Raw genomic sequence first — 26,277 nt, forward strand, 5'->3', positions numbered from 1 at the left:
GTTTGTTGCCCGTAGCTAGCCCTAGGGGAGACAGGCATATTGGTAGTTAGAGCTTTGCCATGACAGAGATTTCTGAATTTAAAAAGTGCCTGTTCTTCACTCAGCCAGGCACCCCAGAGGCGTCAGTAGATACAAAACAAACGTGCTACATGCAGCTACAAATTTTTACATTCATGCTAGCTTGAACTTCCCCTGAAAAAAATGCAGTCCTACAAGATTTCTAGAAAACCCATTACTCCTGTCCCGGTGCAGCCGGTGGCGGGGGAGGGCGGGCTCCCTCTGCCCCTGCGGGACGGAGGCGCCGGGGCTCGGCACGGCTGCCCCGGGCTGGAGCCTGCTGGGGGAGCCCAGGGACACCCAGGGACACCCAGGAGCAGCTGCCAGCTGCAGCCGAGGGACACAGGCTCCTTATGGACACTGCCCTGTAGGGGGATCAGTGCGGAAGAACGCTGGATGCGCCTCCCTGCTCCACCAGATCCCCTGCGCTCCCCAGGCACACAGACACAAACCCTTCCCAAGCAGCCCCCAGAGCAGGAAAGCATCTGCCTTTGGGCTGACTCCTGGAATGAAACCTGGTCTCTCTGGTCTTCTGCAGTATGCACAGGAGTCCAAAAATAGGTCTTGCTGTCAATTTACTTATGCTCTTCTCTTTCTGTTCTTGTGAGTTCTGGTGATCTCCTGATTTGGCTTCAGAGGTACTGATGAGCGGTGAGGATACACTCACCTTCTCCCAAGATGCAGAATATTGGTCAGAACTAGTCAAGTTGCTCTGATGTTCCTGGATATATTGCATTCTCTCCAATGGTTAATTTGTATGGGAAAATTGTGCAGCTTGTTTACACACTCAGATCACCAGATCTGTCGGATACCAGATCGGTATCACCAGATCTGAATCATACTGGCAAGGATGTTTCTGTGCTTATTTTTCACCTCTTTGTGGCATGGGACATGGTCCCCTAAGATCATCTAGAGGGTTTAATGAGTCCCAGCACCTTCTCAGGCACTGTCAGTCTCTACTCAGTCTCCACTTTCTGTGCCCCTTTGTCATTGCAGCTTTTGGGTCTCCTACTGCAGATCTTCAGTAACTTCATATGGTGGTGGAGAGGGGGTTGCAGAGACATGTAGAATAAGACCTTCCTAACTATGCCATTTCATGCATGGTTTCCTATAGTTCATAGAACCACAGAATCATAGAATGCTTTGGGGTTGGAAGGGACCACCTTAAAGATCATCTAATTCCAAACCCCCTGACACAGGCAGGGATGCCAATAGTTGATATGGCTTGGCCTTGCTGACATAGATGGTACTTTCCAGTCCTAGTGTAATAAAAGTAGAAAAACAGGGCCAAAATTGGAATATTAGTGATACCAGTAGAGTGTTGTGGTAAAGTAGCAGACATGCTACAGAGAGACACACCATACATTGTTAATGGCTTTTAAGACATTCCCACTCCAAGAGAATTCTTCTCACCTGGGATCCTCTGAAGTCATTGAAGTCACTGTTATCTCATTCATCACTGACGACAGATGAAGCAAAACTCTTAATTTAGTCATGTCAATAAGATTTTTGAATAAACATTTCTCTGTATGCTGCCCCTTCTAGCCTTTCCTTCTTTTAAGAAGTTGTCAAGTACACCAATGTCATATGTAGTCCTGCTAGGCAGAAACAGGCCATGTTCCTCAAACACAGTTGTTGGAGTAATACTTTACATTAAAATGTCTATTTTTAATGTGAACAGACTCTTCTGAAGAGAATGAAAAGATACTTTCCATTGCTTCTTTATCTCACTGCAGTGGCAAAAGAAAGACATCAAATTTACTTCTTCTGTTCTTCTGGTTATTTTGCAGAAGTGTATTTTCCTGGAACTTTTTTACTTTTATGCCCTAGGGAGGAGTGTTAGCAGAATCCAAATATTTATATGTTTATTATTCTTTGCACATGTATTTTCCATTAGCATCAATGGAATTTAAACGTGTACATAGGGAAGGGAAAACAAACAGTTAATGATCTAAGTGAGAGAAAGGGAAACACAGGCCTCCCAGAAATCCAGTTAGCTGTGGGGGGAGGGGGAAAATTATTTTCCTGGATTAATTATATCAAATAGAAATGGAAAAGACCTGATGGGCTTGGATCATTTTTCCTCTGCCCTCTACAGGAAAGGGATTGTATCTCTGCTTGCCTCTCCCTCTTAGTACATTGTCTACTCTTGAAGACCTTCAGTGACAGTGAATCAAATGCCTTCAGAGCCTTTTCATTGGCAACTAATTACCATGACTGTCAAGAAATGTTTTCCTGATGTGCAACTTTAGAAAGAGAATTGCTTCCTCAGCTTGGAAAATACAAAGTGAGTTATTTGTGTAGTTAACTGTGACAGAGAAAACAGAGATAGCACTAAGTGATCATAGAATATCTCAAATAGGAAAGGACCCATAAGCATCATCAGGATGTTCCCAGAAGGAGAAGTAGGTCAGCCTTGCAGGTCAGCCACCTTCAGAGTAGCCACAATGAGGAACTCTGAAACATTACAAAAACACAGCTTTACTTTAATTTATGTCCCTGTGAAAGGAGATCAAAAATAAAGAAGTCCATCTCAAAGTGAAAGAATATATGTTGCAAAGTTCATTGTCTCAAAAAATCCCAAATAAGCAAAGAAACGATGAGTAGTGAGTCACAGCAAGTTCAGTGTTGGTGTAAGCAGAGGAACAATCAAATGACTTAAAGATGTTTGGATCACAGAAAATTAGATGACAGAACAGTACTTTTCCCTCCCATTCCAGCCCTTCCAACATTTCATTTGGTGACCCCTGATGTCTCATTTAAACCAGTGGAAGGACACTTGAGCAGCTGGAGCACTGCAGCTGCTGGTGCCTTCCCAGCATGGTATCAATGATGTTATCAGTGCAACCGAGCAGCTAATGGGCACCAACACATAGCATTGGGAGTCTGGACACTGATGCAGATGACAGACTCTCAAGTGACCATGGAAAAGATACTCCTTCTCACAGGCCATCTGAAAATATTTGTTTGTCTATTAATTGTGAACACCTTTCAGAGCAATGAACTAATCTATCTGGAGGCAGGCATTCCCAGAAAAGCAGAGGTGGAGGATGTGCATGTGTCACTACCTCCATCTTTGGGAAGGGTTGTATCTTTTAGACAGAATTCTTTCTCTGCTTCAGCAGTGGATAGTCAGGAATTTACTCTGAGCTGTGGTAAATGCCAAGACAAGTTTTCCCCTCTGTAAATTTAGCTAAACTCATAATATCTTGGAATTGCACTGTAGTGCCCAGCCAGACTATTTTTCCCATTTCATTAAACTATCAGTAACAATATTAGAGGGGAACTCACAGGAAGGAGGTAACCAACTCATTTCTGGAGCAGCAGCTGACCTATATACTCAGAGGAATAAGAAAGCTTTGATGTCAAGTTAGGAACAGAAAAGTACATTTGACTGTCTAAGCTCAGAAGGACAGATAAAGTTGAAGAGCCTTGGTGAATTAATACCATTAGGGATAGTCATGATGTGATAGTGACACTTTTATTAAAGGATGAAAAGTAATGCTGTACTTTGGAAATATAATGTTCCCTGATATTTTAACTGCTATATCTCCAGGATGATCATTATCCTTTATTCACTTCTTACATTCATTATTATTTTTCACAATGGAACCTATTGAGCTTTCCATGGTATATTTCTAAATTGTTCTTGAAGGAATGAAGCAGAATATAATCATTCAGAACAAATGAGAACTGATAATTAAGAAGAAATACTTCAGTAATTACAAGGTTGTTCAATTAAAGTAATAAAGAGAACCAGTTGTGATTGATCCATTCAAAGTCATGGTTTATTTTTACAAAATGGATTTGATTTCTGGCTAGCTGGGAACAGGCAAGTGATCTCAAGGCTGCAAGAACAAGATAAGGAATCTGAAGAATGAATTACTTGCATTTAACCTTGGCTTATTTGCAAGGGAGAGTTGTTGTTAATGTAACAACTTTGCACCTGTGATTTCCCTAAGATTTCAACAGCTTTTTTTTAATTTTTATTTCCACTGAGTAATTTTATTGCCTATCAGTCAGACTCTACACATAAATATATGCAGTGAAGCAAACAAAAATCTCACAAAAAGGGAAGGATAAGAAGGCAAAGGAAGATAAGTCCCTGCTAGTTCTATGCTTAGAGAACAGTTACAAGTAAGACTGATGGACAAAGGGAGGCTGCTGTCAGAATTACAGATCCTGGAGTACTGATTATCTCATTAATGATTCAACAATTTCATGGAGTTTTTGTTCTTAGATTTCATGTATTGGTTTCTACACCTAAAGAACAATTTGAATAAAAGAAACTCATAATGATACAAACTAGGCATTACACCATCTCATTTGCTGAATTAAGGCCACAGGTCTAGATTTCCTGCCTTTTTTATTTGATGACTGAGAAGAGTCACAGAGCTCAGAAAAGCAGTGAGAAACCTCATACACTGAGTAAGAAGCTACTTAGAATCCCCAGTTTCTGAAATTGCACCCTGCTTTGAGATCTTTAGGCCAGCTCCAAGAGACCTCTTGGTGTAGCTGAATCCAAAGATAAGGATTCCCTCAATAAAAATACCAAGCACCATCTAACATAACTGATCACAGATACAGATTGTCTTTAAACATCACCAGAATAGCTGTGGCTGCCCAGTTTTTCTGTAATGAAAAGGTGATTGCAGTATTCAGACCTGAGGAAGTGCAAGAGCCAGAATTTGTTCTTCTCTGTCTGATAATTTCTAAATTTATAATTTCCACCTCACCAGGAAGTCTCCTTCTAGAAAGAAACAGCTCTTCTAACGCTTTCCTGAGTAACATTCTGCAACTTTCTTGGTGAAGACAGGCCATTTTGTAGGAAAGAGGGTAAGTTTAGCAGGGTTATTTTTTTACCTTAGCAAAGGAAAAACAATCTGGAAACGAACATCTTAAAAATTGATAAAACACTATTGCTATGATAGTGGTCAGAAAAAAAAAAAGTAGAAAAAACCCCAGTTTTGAGCTATCACTTTCTCTTCTGCAAAGAATTTTCATTGTATACTATTTATCAGTGGTAATAAACCTCCCTCTATATCCATGCAGAAGGATGAAGTTAAACATGTTTTCCTGCTTTCTCATATTTTTTAGGTCATTACTACTAAACTTGTGAAAAGAATTACTGAAAATTAATTGTCCATAATGGTATTTAAAGGACTGTATGTGGAAAGGCATTTGGGGAAATTTAATTTTGTGTGACTTGTGGCATTTTTATTTGTCCAGTCAATAAAAGCTGATTTTTATACATGTTTCCTTGTTACTCTTTCTTTTTAACATCCATCTCATCTTTCATGAGATGGAACATGAGGAAAAGTGATCAAACACCATCTTCAGAAGCAGTTTTTGCAGGATGATTTGTCAAGCACAATGAAAGGAACATTTCATTCCGTTAAGTGAAAGGAAACTTAATTGATACTTGAGAGCAATTCCTTTGACAAGAAGAGGCTTTTACAAAGGTCTCCTACCCTACCCAGAATATTGTTCAGTTCAGTGATGCTAAATACCAGAATGTAAATTGAATGTAATTTCTGATGGGTCTGAGACAGTAATAATTTCTGTACCTTGGTAGATGTGTTTCAAAACAGAAACATAAAGGAAACAACAGCTTATAGAATATATAGGAAGTATTACACTGCTGGTCCTATCTGCCTCCAGCCTCCCACCACGCTTCAGAGTCCATACATCACTTCAAATACACTATTATTTTTTCTTTGCTATATACAACATGATAACTCCTATATTTCATAGCATATTTGTTTTTCGGATTTGTTTAACTCCTTTAATTCATAGTACATTTGTTTTTCTTTTCCCATAATGGAAATGGGTTTTAGGTTTGTATCTATAGCAGGATGAAAGAAAATTGTCTTTATTTTAAAATTAAATAAGCTGACATTGTCAAGTTAGTTTAAATCAGAGAAATTAAAAATGCAAGACTTCAGAAGATGTTGAGAGACCACATAGTCCTTCCTGTTTTCTTGGAAGCATAAGAAATTAAGCATAAGAGATGAAAATGATTGAAAAACCTTGCTGATTATCCCAAAATCTTTCTCATAGCAGAAGTCAACTGTGTGGCCATGTTGCTCCTACTAATTTCTTAGCATCAGGAGTTGAGTTAGCCATCTGTCCCTTTCTCTGGGGTCACTGCCATCCTTGGCAAGATTTCAAAACTCTTGCCAAGGTTTTTCCTATTTCTTCCCTCATTGCTTCCTCTTCAGACTTAAGGATGTAATTTGTGTAGGCCTGGCAGAGCTCTATCCACTTAAAACAGCTATAATTGCCTTTCAATATTTTGCTGCCTCTGCCCTCAGGAAATTTCCTGTGGTCCCTTTTAGATTACAGCACGTCCTGCAGCAAGCCGACCTCTGATCGCAGTTCTCCGCTCTGCCCTACCCTCTCATCCTTCTCTCACACACACTTTTTGAGCAGACTCTCAGCAGATCTCTCTCCCTAGCCTTCCTCTTTACTTGTCTCCCTTTTTCATCTGTCTTTTTCATGCATAAAAAGTGTTTGAGGTGTTTAGTGGAATATTTCTCTTGGTTGACAGGTTTTTTTTTGTCTCTTTTCACTGTGTCATGAAAATGTGATGCCAGAGGCAGATGGATGGTGGCAATGGAATTGTTCAGCTTGCTGATCATTGCTTTTGTTATGTTATTAGCACTCTTATCTACACTGGTTCTTTAATGGTAAAGAAAACAGAAAAGCAAGTATAAATATGTACTTGTCTACCTAAATCCCACTGCCTATCAAATTTTTACCTCCATATCTGTAGTTTCTTCTTTTAACATTAGATTGAACTAGACAGAACTGCTTTAAATCATCTTAATTTTTTACACAATAGGCAATTTTGGTTGTTATTTTTAAAAATTAAAGAAAGAAAATATGTCCAAACCACACTATTTTATATGAAATTGATGCTCTACATCAGGAGACATCTTAAAGATAATTGACATTAGATCCTGAAGCCTATAATATTACTACCACTTCTCATTCACATCTGTAGTGTGGAAATGCCTGGTGAGTCAGTGCAAAAAGCCAGCATGGTCTACTCTTTGCTATCTGTTTTTTCTTCAAGCACTCCTCACATACAAGAATCTTGACAAAATGCCATCTTGAAACACCAAAAGCCTCAAGTCAACAAAAGCTCTATTTCACCTGAGAATCCTGTTCAGCAGGGAAACATTTATCTGCCACTGGAATACTGTCACCACCTGCAGTACACTGCGCTGCTGCTACTCAAATTTACATATTATTATAGAGCAGAGGAGGAAAAAGAGCTTTCTGCACTTAGAGAGATTTTAAGATCTAAAACATATTTACCCCATTTAAACTTTACAAGTTTATTACAAATGAAATGCTCAGGGCTAATTAATGACAAGAGCTCAGAGTTTCTATTTTGTTGGTTGCACCAACAGCTGCCAATTAGCCTTATAAAAATAACCTTTTGCTCAGTAAATTCTGCTATTATTACTTTGAGTGAAAATGCAAAGAATGTATCCAATTCTGATGCTCTCTGCATAGCTATACAATGACAGACACCTTTATGTTCAAATGCTTAAGATATTTAACTACCCCATCTTAAATGAGAAACATCCCCAGAGATGATTAAGCTACACAGGAAATCAGTCAAAACCTAAAGTTTAACGAAAGTTTCTGACCTTTTGCATAGTCTGGGTAAAACCTCTGGGTGAAAAACCTTTTCCTGATACCCAACCTAAGCCTCCCCTGACTCAGCTTGAATCATACATGGACAGAGAAGCACACTCCTGCTGAATTACAGGCATACATGATATAATATTGTTATTGGTTTTATGTTGGGAACATTAAAACAGGTGATACCTGTCATGGCTGGAGTAAGGGATGTTTGTAACTGCATTGCTGTCAAAGAATACACACACACACACACACACACACACACACATGTTCTCACAAATTGTTCAACATCCCTAAAGGTTTTATTTCAAGTGTTTCACGTTGTTACAGCAGCTGCATATCACATACTCTTTTTTCCTTTTCTTTTTTCTTTTCACCTTCTGTTCTGAATTATGTCACATACTGGGGCCTTTGAGGTTTTGTAGTCTACAGAAACATTTAAGACATGTTTGGATATATCTGATATCTTTTTATGCTCCATATCACTACCCATTGCAGTTGAAACTCCTTTACTTAAAATCAGCAGAGTCCTTAGCAGACCCCATGGCACTCCCTGGTGCTCTGCAGCTTGGAACTGCTTGGATACTTGGGGTTACTTGGGGCACTTCTTTCCTTGGTTCCAAGGCTTCCTGACAGTGTACACAACACTGACATTTTGCTACAGAAATGAGGACAAGGCACTTTAGAGGTGAAGGAGCAGTGCCAGGCCAGAAAGCTGCAAAGAACCCAAGCAATTTAAGCTTCCTACTCCCACTGCTTCTTTCTTGTTGCTGCACAAACATTATCCCTTGCTCAGTGACAGCAGAGAAAGAGCAGAAGGCTGTGCAGGTAGGAGGCAGAGACTGGCTACTCAAGCAATGCACTCACTGCCTGTCCTCATCTGCCATCTCAGGCAGTCTGTCACTGTAGGCTACTGTTTACTTTGCCTGTGACTAAATAAGCCCTGTTGGTTGGGCTTAAATTACGATTCTTTCCCAATGGAAAGGCTTTGTGAAAAAATGCCACCTTTGTCACTGCAGGTTTCAAGGCTTAGTGTTTTCTATAAGTACTTCAGAATCACTCATAAGCATTTTAAAGACCTGTGACATCGAGGACTGCCGATTCTAAAACAGGATGAGCTTTTTAATTCAAATAATGGTAAAGTCTTACAAAATGCTTATGCAATCTGACTTTATTTGACCTTTATTGTCTTTTCTACACAGATACCCCAGTCTGGGTGGTTAGTTATCATTATAGGTCAGGAAAACTGTCACTTTAGGATAAAAAATGTATTTGCAGCTCTCCATTCTGAACACAGAGATGTTCCACAGCATCCTAATACATGTACAAGAATTACACTGATGATATAAGCCCTGTTGCCAGGATACTTTTGCAAGACATTTTTCTTTACTTGTCAGTTGAAAATGGTGTGAAATAGCTGTTATTTAAAGTATTTCAAACTACTGTTCACCCATAATGCTTTAAGCAGCACAATAGCTAGAAAGCATGAAGTGGAACATCAAAATCTGTATGAACAATGCTTACTATTAATATTATACCTACAGGATGATTTCAAATCCCTCAGTGAGCTGAGAGAGAGGTATGACCCCCTGAAGTACAATCTCTTTCAAAACTCCTATGCACTAATTCTGTCTCCCACCATCTGCTTTATGGGAATGCACTTTCATATAAAAATGGAGTTGAGTCTTCTAGATTACAAAAAAGAAAGAGGATTCAGCTACAAGACCCATTATGTACCCCCCATGTAAGTCAGGGGTAGATGCTGCAAGCCAGTGTCCCACAAAAATACATTTTTTAACAGAATTTCAGAATTTCTGAAGCATTCTTTACACTGAACTCTTCAGTGAGCTGCCTGGAGTCACAGTGTTCAACATCTCAGAAATTGTTTTATCAGCATGAGTCTCCAAAGCTCTGCTGCTGTCTGATATTATAAGCTAAAGCATTGAGACAGAAATTATACCTGTATCCCACAGGGCACAAAGTGCTCTGTGCAAGGGACATCAGAAGGGAAAGGCAGGTCTGTGCCCTAGACTGAGCATCACTTTCCAGTGAATGGCAAAGTGATTGCAATTCAAGGGAACTTGTCTGACAACAAAGTCTGACACTTAACAACAAAACCCAAAAGGGTATAATTTCTCTGCCTAATTTACCTTCAGCACATAAGAGAGTAAGCCCTGCTGCACTGATCTCTCCTCAGCCTTTTTTACCCTGTTACTGCCAGAACCTGAAGATATTCGATTATGATGGGACAAACCGTGGGTTAAAGGGGGGGTAGTTGGCACTGTGTAACAGCTCAAGCTGCTTTACACTGCTTTAAAACATAGATACAAATGTTCTGTGTGTGCTATTACTGTCATTACCTGAAAACTTACATTTGAGCATTTTAACTAGCTGAAAAGGTGTGCCTTTTCATCCTCCTTGGTGGCCACAAAAGTAAAGAAAATCACTGCACCTTTACCTTTTGTCTGATAACTAAATTTCTGTTCTGCTGGCTTGAGCCAAGTAATCACAACTCTGCTAACATGGAGTAAAAGTGATTTGGAAAACTCTCTGTAAACAAGTTATCCTGTGTATACTATAAAATCTGGGAAGCTTGTGTACACAACTGTGTGAGAGCTAATCCACAGAATGGTGACAAAAGGAAAGAACCAAAGCAAAAAGTAAACACAGGATTGAATGGAAATCTTTTCATATTAAAACAGGATACATTGTAAGGAGATGAATTATTGAAGTAATCCTGACATTGCAGACACTGCACTGATACAGTTTTTAATGTGAATTCTCATCTCAAGAGTTTTAAAGACTGGTGGATATTTGGGGGCTCTCTGTAGTTTCTGCTTAGCTGTACAACACACTATGAAAGACAGGTCCTGCCTACCTTTGTGCTCTGTTCCAGTTTGGAGCACACAGACTGGACTTCATTTCCATCTGAATCCTGGTAATTTTCTGTCAGCAGAGGATGATGCTTATTTGTGACAAAACATAAAGAATGTCCACTGGAGGAGGCAAAATCCAGTGAGATTATGCTCAGTATGTATGCAGGACTGGAAAGAGAACCCCGTCCCTCTGTTCTCACCAGGGGTGGCCCTTGACAGTGCGAGCAATTAGCAAAATTACCAGGGACATTAAGTAAAATTCCATTTCATGAGATCTTTTTTTTTACACAGAATTTCTTCCACTTCTGCCAGAATTCTTTATAATGTAATATAAAGAGAGGAGTGAAAATTGGCTTTGGAAGACACCAGACATCCATTCCACATCCACTAATTTTCTCATATTTCCTTTCTGCCAAACCTGTCCTGGAGATGTAACCACAATGAAACTGTGAGACAAAGCCACTTCTTGGTGAGAGGGATGTGTGTGTTTACACTTCATTTAGCAAGGACAGAATTCTGTCTGTACAACACAGTGAGAGTGAATAATCCACTGCAGGAAGCATACAGTTCATGTTTTTGTCTAATGCAAGATCATAATATTTAATGCAAGGTTAATAAATAGATCTTTTAGATCTTTCCCAAGTCCTTGAATATAACAGGAGCAAATAGCATTGTACCATTTGTATGTTCAAAACCCACACTTACTTGCTTGACAGTCATGCTCTTTCTACCTTTTTTTTTTTTTTTTTTTTCCAAGGAGAAAAAAAATTAAAAAATCTTCCTTGGATTCCTTGTAGTTCCAGGTGTGCTGCCCTTTTCTGCTGTGACCCATGGCTCTGGTCACATCCTCCTGTCACAGGCAGTCATGCACAACTCCACCAATGCATGTCCAGGAGCAATCAAGGATGCCTCCTCTGTCCTCTCCTGGTTTTTTCTCAGTCACAACTTCCCTTTCAGTCCAATGCATATTTAATTTTGCTATGATTTATTCCTACTTAGTGTGGTAAGCATACCCATTAACTCCAAAGATTTCTGTGATTGCCTATAGATCATGAACACACTTTCAGGATGCTGTCAAAATATTTCAGCATCAGGCTGTCATTGCAGATAGGAAGGCTGGCATTTTTAGCTCATCTTTCTCCCTTTTTTGTCTGTGCCCCTTGTACAAGGATTCTTTCTCTCATATTTGCTTTTTGAAGGGCGTGTTTCCAATACTGGTTAAAGTTGTGACCTGTGGTGCAATGTCAAGCTGGGGAGCAGTCACCAGTGGGGTGTTCTAGGGGAAATACTGGGGTCAATATGGTCTAACATCCCCATTAATGATCTGGAGGGTGGGACAGAGCACTCAGATGATACAGAACAGGGACCAATGCCTGACATACCCTGTGTGTCTCTGCAGGCTGGAGAAATGGGCAAACAGGAATGCGATGAAGTTCGAGAAAAGGAACTGTGAACCCTGCACTGGAGAAGAATAATCCTGTTCACCACAGTGGGGATGACTGCATGGAAAGCAGATTTGCAGAGAAGGACCTGTGTGTCCTGGTGAACAATAAGCTGGAAATGTGCCCTTGCACTTGAACATCTTGGACTGCATGAAGTGTTGCCAGCAGGGTGAAGGGGGTGATCTTTCCCCTCTGCTCCACGCTGATGAGACACACCTGGAGAGCTCTGTCCAGTTCTGAGCTCCCCAGAACAAGAGAAGCATGAACACAGTGTAGACAGTCAGTGAAAGGCCAGTGAGATGCTTAAGGAATGACAGCATCTCTCCTATGAGTAATGTCTGGGAGAGCTGGGACTGCTCAGCCTGGAGAACAGAGGGCTCTGGGGAAGTCTCACTGAGGTGTATGAATACCTGATGAGGGGAGTAAGAAGGACACAGACTCTTCTCAGTGGTGCTCAGTAGGAGGACAAGAAACAACAGACATGCATTGTTTGTATCCCAACATTAGTAAAAACATTTTTATGATGAGGGTGGTCGAGCAATGGAGCAGATTGGTTATGAAATCTTGGTCCTTGGAGTTATGCAGAGGCCAACAGGACGTGGCCCTCAGCAAACTGCTCCAGCTGACCCTGATTTGAGCAGAGAGCTTGATCTCCAGATGTCCCTTCTCATTTCAATTCTTTTTAGTCTCATCCTACATTACCCATCATGAGGCTTGTCCTGCCTACCAGGGGCTCCAGCTAATTTCCAGTTTTCCATTGAGCACAGCACCAGTGTACTCTGTAGTGCAGCACTGTCCAACATCACAGCCACAAAGAGGTGCATGACAGTGCTAGCAGCCCACAAACACTGAGGCAGACCATGAAGTAGTGTCATCTTTTAATGTCTATTTCATTAGGATTATGGAGGAAGGAGTTTATAAGTAAGAAATTTACAGATAAAAGGAAGTAGTTTTAGTAAAACAACCTACTAGTTTTGGAAGCTGATGTCCTGAAAAATCTTTAATATCTAAGTTCCTTCTTTTTCCCATTTTTTCAGCCTGACAATCCTTAGAAAAGGACAGTGTCCTATAAAAAATTTGAAAAATAAAGTATGGCTGGTTATTATTCATAAGTCTCCAGAGTTTCCATTCTTTTAGAAAATGTGTGGTTTCTGAGCAAATTATTTCCTGAATTGTGGTTATTCACTGAAACAACTTCAGCAAGTTCAGAACAACACAGCTTCAAGATCCTAATAGGGAATTGAGAGCTGTAGAAAATCATGGAATTAGACACACTACTACAATCCCCAGCAGTATGGAGGATCTAGATTTTGTTAAAGTTCCTGCAACCCACAAATTTACTTTCCTGGTTGGATGAAGGATAAGATCTATGTAAGCTGTTAGGTAGTAACTAAATACTTTTTTTTTTTCCCTCACAGAAATGGTAATTGGCTGACCACTGTACAGGATTCTCCTCATGCAGATTCATCCCTGTGTGTCTGCAGCTCAAATAAACTGTCTGGTCGTGCTTCAGTGGAGGTTCCTGCTCCCTTAGGTGGAGAGAAGAACAGCAGATGTTTGTGATTTTTTTCCTTGAAAAGCAAGTTGGGCCTTGCAAAGCAAGATCAACAATTTTATTTTTAACTGAAGTCCACGAATATCACAGGATTCTGGGAAACCCCAGAGTTTCTCAACCAGTAAGAAAATATCTTTATTTTAAATATATCATAGATTGAATGTCATGGAGCTCTGTCTCAAAAAGATAACATGATTAATGGGGATGTTTGATCCTTTCTCCTTGAAGTTATTAACAAAGCAAATCGTGTTTGACTAATCTCTAACACATGCCAGTATTTGAAGAGTTAATTAACAAACATGGTGCAAGGAAGAATGGTACAGGGATTTAATACCACTCAGGGGCACTAACAGAGAAAATAAACCAATTCTGCCTGTGTAAGGAGAGGAACACAGGCACAGCTCATATGGATTCTTACCCAAACCCCTATCAAAAATCACATTCCATACACATGCAGGTAATTTTTCAGGATATTACAGTGCTGTGTTTATATATTTATATATTCTTGTCTTGTAAGGGTTTCTATTTTGTTTCGAGATAACTCATTTCTGTAATTACCTAAACTGTCCTGATGTTTATAATAAGAAGTTAAATGGAGTGTGAGGACAAATTGGTCAGGTAATCTTCATTTTACACTTTTTAAGTCCTGCCCTATCTCAGTCTCAATCTTCTAAGTTTTTACTTTATCCCTCCAGCTCTCCCAACATATATGTGCTTCTCTCCTGCCCCTACCATCATTTTAATTTTCACCTCATGACTACTGTGATTATCCACTGGTCAGAGAATATCCACTTTAAATCTCAACATATCCATAGCAGGACTTTTTGATGTTTCAAAGCTGATGGTTCTTTTTTCCTTTCAAAATATGAACTAAACCAGACTATTTTTGAAAAATTATAGTTTCTAAAAATGTGTGTCTTTTTTTATATTTTTAAAGTTTTGAAATGAAGCAAAACATCTGATTGACTGGGGAGCAAAACCAGAACCATGGGATTTTCATTAAAAAGACATACCTTAAATTATTTCAAAAATATTTCATAAGTGCCTTCAAAACTTGATCGATTTATGTTCAAATTAAAAAATAAAAAGCACTCAAATATATATTTAAAAAATCTTAATACATGTCAACCAATTATAGTCAGTCCTCCATATGGTGAAATGGCCAAAATTCCTCCTAACTGCTTGCAATATTTTAAACAAGAAATTAAAATTACATTAGAAAAATTAAATTCTTTGTGTTAGAAGACTGTTCTAAAAAAAGTATTCTAGAAAGGGACACAGTCAACTGAATTGACAAAAGTTCAAGACAATCACAGTGAGTGATTAATATGTAGTAATTGAAAGGGGGGGAAAAGAGATACAAATGCCATTTTGTAATCTCTTCGTTTTCACTTACTTTGTTTCAAATATGTTATTGCAGTCATGCCACCTGGTAAATTGTGTAATTGAGAACCAATTTTTCTCCCAGTATGACAGAAGCTGACATGTGGAAAATACTTTCCTTCCTGACTTTGAAGAGGATGGAATGGAAAGAAGCCTCATTTTAAATAACCTTTGCTTTTGAAAGATTTAATTAAATCTTTCCTTAAATTCATGCTCACTTTTAGTGATTCTATCAGTTACACTGTCCTGATAAATTGAAAATTCATGGGCTACTTCTAGAGAATAATGGACTCACAGTTTGGGTTGTTTTGGGTTAGAATGGAAATTAAAGACCATCAAATTCCACTCCCTTCTGCCCTGGGCAGGGACAGCTTCCACTTGGCCAGGTTGCTCAAAGCCCCCTCTGGCCTGGCCTTGATCCTGATAAAATGTTCATGTTTGCATATAGCAAAACTTATCTTTGTCCCTTGACGATTCATTTCCCCATGTTCTGTGTCATCTGTTTCACCTTTGAATATACTCTTTGTGAATGACCTCCCATGTCTGGTTTGAAGAATAACTTCCTCTCTTCCTAGTCACAAAATTCTCAAATTATGGAAATGTAAAACATTTAGATAACAGCTCTTATGGTTTGAGTAGGCAGTCTAAGAAATAAAAGACAAACATTTAAGTCAATTAATTCTATTAAGCTCAAGAAAATTACCATTTCTTTAAATAGTCTTCATGGAAAGTTTAAGATTCATTTTCAATATCATAGTCATTTTATTCAAGGAAAGAGTAATGTTAGTTCAGAATCTTACCTTATCATATAGATTAAATACATGTTTCTATGGAGAACACATCTGACCATAACATAGAATTTAAACAGATTCCAGTAGTACTGCTACCAAAATAATTCACTCCAGCAATGGGAGGAAATGAGTCATAATCAAAGAGGGAGCTGCAAGTAAAAATTCTTCAGATCCTGTTACTGGTGCTGATATTCTGTGTCCTTCTGGAAATTCACTGCACTGGTTTTATTGATGATAAAGCAGAGATTATGAGACTTTCTTCACAGGGGAGTTGTGAGGATGCCTATGAAGTGCTCTGTATCTCTGTATCTATAGATGATTACTCATTCCTCCTTTACAGGATATAAAGTAGCTGCTCAGTTAAACAACCGTAAAATTTAAATGTTAGAGACATTTTGAAGAGTATCAATATGGAAAAGGGTGGGGGAAGGGGCAGGGAGGGGGCTGCCCCTGCCATCAAAGTATATCCTTTGCACATTCCTGGCACTACATCAAGGTTAAGTTAAAAGCAGCACTTGAAGGCAGTTGCATGTGGTAGATTGTACAACAAGGCTCATTAGCCAATGGTGAGTCTTATGTAAAGGTCTTTAATGTGGTACAATGGCATTTTTCAGCCTCTTTTAAAAGGGAAAAAGTTAATAATGTGAAAGTTTTATTACTTTTATTCTTTTAAAGAAGTGCCTTTTTGTAGGGAAACATTGAGGCTAGTTAGAGCAAGAGCTCAGGGAATTTCCTTCACTCTGGGAAGGACTGCAATTATAGAAAGGGAAGGGACCACAGCAGTAAACTGGCAACATACCAAGGTCTTAACCCCTGAGACAGGAGGTGGAGGAATAGGTGTTAGCAGTCTTACACAAGTCCTTAAAGCATAAACATATGGTAAATCCATTACCTAAACTACAAAGAATGGAACCTTGCTAATAAACCTATTTACTAGGTTAAATAAATACAGAAAGTGTTTAAAAAAGGCGAGCTGTGTGACATTTTAAAATCAGACATTTTTCACTTGTCAGAATTTGTTGTTGGGAATCTGTGAAACATGATGGCCCTTCCAACCCCATGAACACACACAGTCCTGTTCTGCCCACTCGGCCCCAGCTCAGCACTCCCTGCCACCACACGAAACCAAGGGCATTTATTTCTGAGTTCCTGTGCCACTGCCTGCACAAACACAGTTCATCACCCAGCTGGCTGCCAGCACTCATGATGAACAATAAAATGTAGGTAAGATTCAAATGTATTTACCACCTTGTTGTGCAGCCCTGTGATCCATGGCATGTTTGATCTTATCCAGAAAAAACACTGGTCCAGAAGTAATAATATTGAGCAGGCAAAAATTCAAATCCTTTAGATTTGAATCTAAAAATCCTTCAATGTGACTCCTTCCATTTGAATCTTTCATCCTTCAATGTCTTTAGAAGTGGCATGCTGCCAGTAGCTTTAGCAACAGCTCCACAGATCATTTTTGCATCACCCTTAGTACAAATATGTTATTAGATAGGTCATAAAGGGTACTAAAGCCAAGGAGAACTGTGTTTTACAATTACTCTACCAAATAATTGCCCTTCTTTGAGATGTCGGAACGGGATACCCAGGAACACATTTTAAAGCTTCTCATAGTGGCTTCATGGATTTGTAGCAAAGAGGGGGCATTAATCCAAAGCCAGCTGAAGTCAGTGGGCTGATTCCCTGCCCAATCCCCTCCCTTTGAAAGTAGGTGGTGGGGACACACAGCTGAGGTGGCCGTGGTGGCTTTACAATCAGGAGTCTCTGAGGTGGGGTGGCTGCTCAGGGGCACTTCTCTTCTGCAGAATTCATGTGAATTTGCACTCTCATTTACCAGCCTGTGAAAGGTACTCCTTTGCTGCTGCTGGTAAGTGACACGCTTGTGATGAAATTTGTGTTGCATCACGTTAAATAAAGTTTTATTCAGGAAAGAAAAAGGGGGGGAAAAGGTTTGAAAATTTCATGTGCCTTTGGAAATTCAGTAATATTTGGTCATTAGCTTGGCTGAAATCCATCTAAGTGTATAGTCAAACACAAGCCACTTGTTCTCAAGCAGTGTTTATGGAGAAGGAAGCAAGGTGGGAGATCTATTACTTTAGCTCATACTCCCCATCAAATCTCCCTCTGTAAATACACAGTCAAACATTAATGATGACCCTCATCTGCTTCAGGTTCATTAACGGAGATGCCTGTGCCTGCATGGAATGCCACTGACATCTAGCATGGAGCTGTAGTGCTAACAGAGTGGAGAGTAGCAGATTTATAAGGACTGAATTATTATCATTTAAAAACAATTTATTGTATAAGATAGGTAACAAGCTGCAATTTAAATAAAGTGCTTCAAATTATGTGGTTGTATTTCTGGTTAGATTTGAAAAAAAATGGTCAGTATGAAGTTGCAGTTGTAACCATTAGTTATGTGATTTTAAAGAGTGGCAACATAAAAATAGTTCCCTTGTGGTAATTTAATGTTAGGAGTATTCTATTGTTTAACAAATGCTGAGGGAAAATTATTTGTTTTTTCAATAAAAATATATCAAAGAAGAAAAAAAATCTATGTAGATTATAAGGTCATTCTTTAACAATGCTGTTATTTGTGATGAACTCTTATCCAGCTGCTGATGTGACAGTCTGTATTAAATGAGAGCATCAATATTGCACTGCACTCAAAAAACCCCAGGCAAATAGAGAAATCAAGTGTTTTAACTAATGCCATTCCAGAATCATCTATATATTTTATGCATTTGAGTACACCAGAAGTACTACATACACCAGCTGGTATTGGATAAGATATTCCTCAGCATTTTAAAGTTATTTCAATACTGTAAAACAGAATAACATATTTAGATAAAACTTGGAGCCATTTGGTATCTCAGAAAGTTTTTATTTTATTTTCTCTCCAATTTTCTCCTTTTTTTGGCAAAATTTCCCATATTTTTAGCCATCACAGATTTTTGATGAAAAAAAAATCACAAAAGCAACTCTGAAACTGGATACAGAATAAAGCAGATCTGTGAAGGGTGATCAGTGAACATCAGGAGTTCTAAATATGCAGATGGCATAAAAGCTTCTAAAATAAAAAGGTATTGTGCTTGGTTTTCATATCACAATAGTAGCTAGCACAAGATATCAGCAAGATGTGGACCTTGGGATGGCCTTTACTGTTTTCAGATGATCTTGAGCATACTTGTAGGAGCTTAGGGTGTTGGTGGAGAGGAAAGGGCACACAACCCTTTCTTTTTATCGCCTCTCCCTACAAATGTGCACTGGGTGATGGGGGCCATTTGCTCCTTTAAAGCTGTCACTTTGATAGGCACAAAAGGATGGGAGCCCTCTGGCCAAACACAGACATTTGCACCTGAGTGGCTCAGGTGATAAAATGGGGTGTGAATGACCCAAAGGTTAGGAAGGGATGAATTAGTGGCTGGAAATGCCTGTCAGGGTGGACTATAAAAAGAGCCAGTGTGGGTAGCCCAGAGGTACCCACCTACATGCACGACTTTTAAAGGTGTTATGAATCTTTCTTGGAGCACAGAAGAACAGACTGGGTTTTCCTGAAGTCTTATGGAAGCCTGAGTGTTAGGAGAAATTAATCTCCTCTCTCTCAGGAGATGATCTGTCCGCAGCACACGGAATAAAAGCAGAATGCCCTGCTTATCTCAAATCACTGAAGCAAGCAGCAGAAGTTGCACAGGTCTGGTGCTCACAGCCCAGGAAAGCCCTGCTGGGACAAGCAGCCAAGAAAAAATGGACCTACTCGTGCATTTAGTATGGAGGTTGGTTGTTGTTTGTTACAATCATGCCTAAAATCACGGGTAGTACTCTATGAGCTAAATATCCCTTACAGAAGTGCTATGAAGATTTTTAATGTTCATATGCACAGTAAGCTGGAGTCAGATGTGCACTACAAGAGGTCTCTTTCAGGCTGTGAAACCTGAAAACAGGTTAGATGAGTGATATGCAAAATCCCTCCATAACCACCTGGCCACACAGGAACTTGCAGTGTACATTAGGTGCTGTGAGTAGAAAAGTTGTCCATTTTTTTAAAGGTTGCAGAATTCACGGGTTAAACCAATTGCTGCCAAGTTGGAGTTCTAACTATTTGTTGTTAATAATTTCATGTTGTAATCCCCTGTTGTTAATAGTTTTCCTTTAATTACCTGTTCTTGATGGTTAGAAATCCCCCTTTGTCGAGTGTCCCCCCTGCCGCTTCCTGGAAGGTGACTGTGAGGAAGAGGCGACATCGAGGTTGGCATGCAAATGAGGAAACTCCTCACCAAATCTAGCAGGAAAAACCCCTAAAACAATGAGCCACCACAGAACAAAGAGATCAAAATGATTTCTAGACATGAAGAACAGAATCCAGTGTCCACTAAGACCCTTTTTACCCCTCACCCTAACCTAAAAGATGTTGGCTAGACAGAGGACCAAACCAAAAAAAGCCAGGCGTTTTCTGGTGCTTTTGTGAGGACAGAAGCCCCAGCTTTGCCTGCAGACCAGCGGGCACAGCTGCACTTGTTCTCCTCCTCTGTGCCTCTGCTCCTGGGAGCAGTTGCAGTGTGTGTGCAACCCGTGGGTTCTCCCCACTCAAGCTGATTTGAAACAAAGGCATTAAAAAGGAGAAAGGTCTCCTGCCCTATTTATTTCATTAGGTATTTTAATATTGCACAATAAGCAAGTATTGGAATAGTTACCCCTTAACTGCAAGAGCCAACCATCTCATTATCCATCTATAACAACCAGAAATACTGAGGGTATGACTGGAACTCCACAACTTTCTCCCCTCACCAAAGTAACCTTATCCTTTGCTTGCAGAGCTAGCCCACTTCTATCTTCCTTTCCATACATAAGATGTAAAAGCCAGTCATCTCAGAGCCTCAGCAAGTTCTGCTGCCACTAAGCTCATGTGAAAGGCATGCGGCTCTGTTTCCTCTGGCTGTGCTTAAAATATCTATGAAACATCTAAGAGACATCTTCTTGTAAGACTTAGTTTGGTTTTTTTGAATTTACCCTTCAGAGACATCCAAGTCAGAGCTGCAGGTAGGCATCTAAGCTCAAGATGAAACAGCAAACTTCACAGCCATCTCTCTTTCTTACAGCTCTTGGATGCCTTGTCAGTAATTCCACTGCCAGCAGAACAGCTGTTTCACAGGACACTGTCCTGTGAAATGTGCTGGGTGTTCAAACCGATTTGTCTCCTCCTATTCAATGTACTTTGAGCTATAGTGTCTGAGTCTGAGTGGTCAATGATGCTCCTGGAGCCAGCACCAGACGTCAGGAGTGACAGCAATAGGCAGTGGCGTGCCAGAAGAGATATTCTTAGACTGATCACTCAGTAGCTCTTTTCTTTCTCAAAGGCAGAAGTTCCACAGGACCTCTGTGAGGCAAACTGGGCAACAGCAATAAGCCTAAAGCCCACACAGACAGAACTTTGAGGAACTTAAGTGGGGTGAGCAAATTCTTTCTCCTTGCCTCCTGCAGTGTGTTCCAAGCTACCACTCATCCCTGTGGGCTCCCAGCAGCTCAGGGGGCTGCAGGAGAACATCTTTCTTGTTAGGATTTTATACACAGCACTCTGAGGAACTGAACTACTCAGGTGTCCAAATGTAGATATGAACCTGTCTATTCCTGGTGTCTCAACACAAGAGTGGGTGAAGGCAAAAATCACATGCATCCAAATGTGTTTGAGGTTAACCTTAAACTGTGCACTGCAGAAGGTGTTTGTTTATTTTTTCTCAGCCTGTTTTCATAAGCACTTTCTAGTTGATTACCACAGTCTCTTTTTTTTCCAGTTTCTAAGGAAAAACTCCAAGCTCTCATCTCTTTGAATGCCATGGTTGACAAATCACTGGAACCATCAGCCCTTGCTGCATGCAATTTTCTGGGAAAGAAAATACAGTTTTCTAGAATAAACATTTTCAAAAGGATTATTTGTTTAAACAGTCCACATTTTTCAGAAGGAATTATCATATTCATAAATTCAAATGTAATTGTTAGTATGTTCTGAAGAGTATATTCTCATTTTCTCAAGGCACCAGGGCTGCTATACGTACTCATTTACAGTGGTGCTAATGAAGCAGAAATGTCAATTTATTGTGAATTTAAGCAAAACAGCACAAGCACAAGATCAATTATATTGTTAGACATATCTGGTAGATTTTAGGGGTTTGGGATTGCTTTTTTCTGTAGTTACATCAGTCTAAAGTCTGATTACAAAGAAAATCTATACTCAGTTTTCCTTCATGTTTAACTCTGTTAGGGACAGTGAGACTAATGCATAGAATGTAATCATTCATTCCATTTTTTTTCCCAGTGAAAAAGAATATATGCAAATCATAAATGATGGTAAAGCTGACTGATTAGAACATATTTTAGATATTAAAAAAAAAAAAAGAGCAACAACTACAAAGCCTTGGTTCCTGCATTTCTTGCAAATACAAACTTGCTGTTTTCACTGGGCATTTCAGATGTGTGAGAAATGTATTATGGAATCCTTAAAACCAAGATTTCAATCATGCCAGTTTAAAACAAGGAGACACTCTGTCAGTCTCAGGCTGTTGGAGGCACAGTCAGTCTGAGGACGCACAGGTTTTCCAGCAGAGGCGTTGGTTTCTAATGGGCAGAATTTACTGCTCAATTACATTGTTACGCAACAGATTAAGCTGTTACTTTTTCAAAACAAATATAGTTCTACATTTTACACCTTAGTCTGTTCCTGTGCTTGATTAAACATTTATAAATAGTTCCCCCCACCCATCCTACAAATGCTTGGGGTTCAGGGACAGTATCTGGTTCACAGCACAGGCTATTGGAGTGGAACCGAGAGACAAAATTCAAGCAGATTCTGTAACATGGAAAATACAGAAGAACTGAGGTCAGGAGTTTGACTTCTAGATCCATTGTTTTATTTTATCACTCAAACATTGCCCCAGACTGCTTTGTAATTCAGGCAGAAGAGACTCTTGAGATTGATTTTGAGTTTATAGCCTGTCTGAGAATTTGCTGAAAACCAAATCCTGCTCCTAGGAGGAACTGGATAGGGGATGTAGCAGGAACAAGTCTTAAGCTTCTAACTGGTATGAAAGAGAAAGTAATAACATGTACTACTCATAGTTTTCTAACAAGAAGAATTAAAGCCATTGCATCTTCATTACCTTTTTACAAATTATCATCAATCAAAATAGCAATGATCAGGCTTCCAGAGAAACTGCTGACTCCAAAAAGAGAAGTTTGTGTTGTAATTTTACCTGTTTCAGCTTTTCATTGATGGTCATATCCACACAGCACAAATTATTTCCAAAGGCCTAGACTGCCAGATTTGGCAATCAATTTTTTTAGTGCTTCCTTACTAGAAATTTGGAACAATTCATTCTTAGGGGTGCTGAACAGCTGCTACTGATATTAGTTTATTCAATAAAGTCCTTTTTGATTCAACTGAAGATGAGTTTTTGTTCCCTTTCCTCAGGTGCAGTTCAGGAGAATGACCACCTTCTAACTTGGACATAAGTGAATCACCCCCACCTCACAGATATGATTCTCCTTGAATTTTAGCATGACTCTTTCTCTTGCTGTTTCAGTTTGCTAAAACTGAGTCCAAGAACTGAATGTAATAAGATTAAGACTGTATAATAAATAATATACCAGATTTTTATGACATAAAACAGTATTACAAACATAATCTACTCCAAGGCATGGAATTTGATATTGCAAATAAATGTACAGTAAGTTCTTTGTGCATATTGGGACCTATGTGTATTCCTGATAAAATGCCAGCAATTAAAATGAAAAGACAACATGTATAGCAGCTTGATGGGGTTTTTTCCTAGTAAGTTGGATTGGACGAAGTAGAATGTATTTGGCAAAGAAAAGCTAACCAGCTCTGTAATCCAATTGCTAATAGATGATCTGTGATTGTTTTCTTGGCATTCCAGAAAATACATAAACAGCTTCCTGTGTAGATTAAGAGCGAGAAGGGAAATTAATGTATATTACAGCAATATGTGGATAACTACAAATTATTTTACCAAGGGGAAAACCTTGGAACTACTCTGTTATTACTGAGGTTAACCTTCCATCCACTCCAGAATAAAGCCTTGACTCAGTAAGGATCACAGGAGATGACTCTAAAAAGATCTGAAATGATTAGGGTTTGCTATTGCACTGCTGTTATTTAAGGGGATGGATTTTTGCATCAGAAAGATCTTGTGCTGTAGAATTCACATTTCCAAGTCCTTTCCTGATAAATGCTTCATAGAACTTTTTCTGCCTGTGTAACAAGCAGTGATAAATTCACAAGTAAGAAAAACCTACCACCTACTGTTACAAAAGAAAAGTGGGACAGAGAATATGGAGTGACTGATGAAAAGAAGACAGGTGGACATGGCTGATGTTCAGTATCCTATTCCCACTGTCAGAAGCAGAGGATGAGGTCATGTTGGTCATTGGTCTGAACAGCATGAGATTTCTTATATTCCTATAAAATATTTCAGATGTGATTGGTAGATAGCAAGAATGTTTAACACAGTTAGGGACCATGTAAAGGATGAATGTGCAAAATGTAATAAGCTATTTTTGGTACTAAGGTTATTTGTTGTTTCAGATTTTGTATGGAGCAATCTGTGCCTACAAAAATATGCAGACTGTGCATGAACAAGAAGCCTGTATTTGAGATATGGAAGACTGCACTACTGGACCACCAACAATTTAAAACAGAGATTAATCTTCAGTGTTTCAGCCATCTGAATGGATTGTTTTATTACTCTTCTAACAGGAGTTCATTATCTCAGAAAATCTGAAGTATCTGGGAAAGAGCAAGAGCTCCTTTAGACCCACATGGAGCAATTGCAAGGGAAACATTTCTCAGCATCTTCCTCACCAGTCCTAGTTCCAGAACTGAACCCTCAAACTCTGTTAACAACCTCATAATTGACTCATAATCTCATTGTGAAGTATCAGACTTAAGTGACAGTTTCTGGAAAGAACTGGCTGCTTGAAAAACTTTCTCCCGTGGAGTAATTCGGAGCCATTAGGTGATGATTTCAGTGGTTCCCTCACAGAGTTTGAACTCACTGTTTGAACAGAAGTCACAGAAGCCTTGAAACACTCTGAAACACTCTTAAAACAGACTGAACACTCTGAAATGGGCTCTCCAGGTCCCAATGTGTCCTCTAATCTGACATAGGAAGACACCTACATGTGTACATGTGGCAGCCAATATACATCAGCAGTTACATTCTTGTTTCCACTTTCCCTGCTTTTTGGCATGTTCAGCATTCAAGTGCCATCTCCAATAAACAGCTTTCTGTGGCTCAGGGTCATGAAAAGCAATGAGGACCTTTGCTACAAGCTCATTACTACATTTCAACATCTTCATGTATTTTGTCCAGATGGCAGTGCAGAAATAGATCCCACTGCACTAGATTCAATGTAATCCTTAGAAATCATGGAGACATGGAGTCCTGGGACAGCAGTGCTATTATTGTTCACTTGAGAGAATACAAAGTACTGGGACAGAAGTACCCTATACCTACACACAATATTGACTTCTTTTCATTGAAAGCGTGTCTTAATTTTCTCATTGAAGATATCCCAAAACTTCAAATAAATTAATTTATATAAGCAACTTACATTTTCTTTTTTTTAATCTTTCTTTGACCTTTGTTTCTGGGCTTGGGGAAGACAGTAGGCCAAAGGATGGTATTTCAGAAGCAGTGTTTTGTGCATAGGGTGAGCAGCTTTGTATTTTATAGGTGATATGCATTCCCACTATTAAACTTACATTGAGGGATGAGAGACTATAAATGTATTTAATTTACAATAATCTGTGTAGAAACCATCTTCTTACAGCCATAGCCATACTTTTAAACAAAGTACATTTCCTAATTGTACATTTGTTCTTTCCATATCTATGAATTCCAAGAAATATTTAGGGATTATATATTTTATATATATATAAATATACATTTATATATAATGTATAGTCTACACTTTAAAAACATTTTCTGCTAAAGTTAGCAACTTCTCTGCAAAGGAAGAGTAGAACATTTCTAAATAAATATAAAAATTAATCAGTGAAAGAAGTTAATATCATTTACACTCAGATAAGCGAACAAAATTAAATGTTCCTGTCCTGGTATCTAGACCAACCATGATTAATAGGCTTTAACCAGTCCATACCAGTTTTATCTAGTGCTTAAAATTTTAGCTTGTCTTCCATTGTAAGCATCAAATATTTTTTCAGGGATTACTCAGTTGTTATTAATTGTTTATGTAATTGCAATTGTAAATGGAATGCTTCACTGATTCAGTAATTAGGGAGCTTGATTTTGAAATAATTTATTAGGTCTTAATTTATGTGCTGTGAAATCTGTTAGATCATTTGCTAGTCAGTATGTTGTCTAGAATAAAGGCATTTCTACAAAGGGATTTTAGGGTGAGGGTCACCAGTATAATCAGAAACATATTCAGTCTGGCCTCCAGCTAAAGATTATATGCTTTTAAGTGTATTTCTG

The 26,277-nt window shown here is 39.0% G+C and overlaps 1 long non-coding RNA gene across 2 annotated transcripts; it reads left to right on the plus strand.

Moving 5' to 3' along the window:
- Positions 1-3,894: 3,894 nt before the first annotated feature.
- Positions 3,895-25,312, plus strand: LOC139591932 (uncharacterized). Of its 2 annotated transcripts, XR_011679821.1 has the most exons (5): positions 3,895-4,893; positions 11,989-12,200; positions 13,450-13,707; positions 23,232-23,487; positions 24,366-25,312. It is a non-coding gene; the product is annotated as an uncharacterized lncRNA (long non-coding RNA). The 2 variants fall into 2 exon arrangements; XR_011679817.1 differs by lacking the exons at positions 3,895-4,893; positions 11,989-12,200 and having other exon boundaries at positions 13,386-13,707.
- The last annotated feature ends 965 nt before the right edge of the window (positions 25,313-26,277 follow it).

The sequence above is a fragment of the Agelaius tricolor genome, unplaced genomic scaffold (assembly GCF_023055355.1).
Source record: "Agelaius tricolor isolate 1412-34295 unplaced genomic scaffold, bAgeTri1.0.p SCAF_1, whole genome shotgun sequence".
NCBI classification, from domain to species: Eukaryota; Metazoa; Chordata; class Aves; order Passeriformes; family Icteridae; genus Agelaius; species Agelaius tricolor.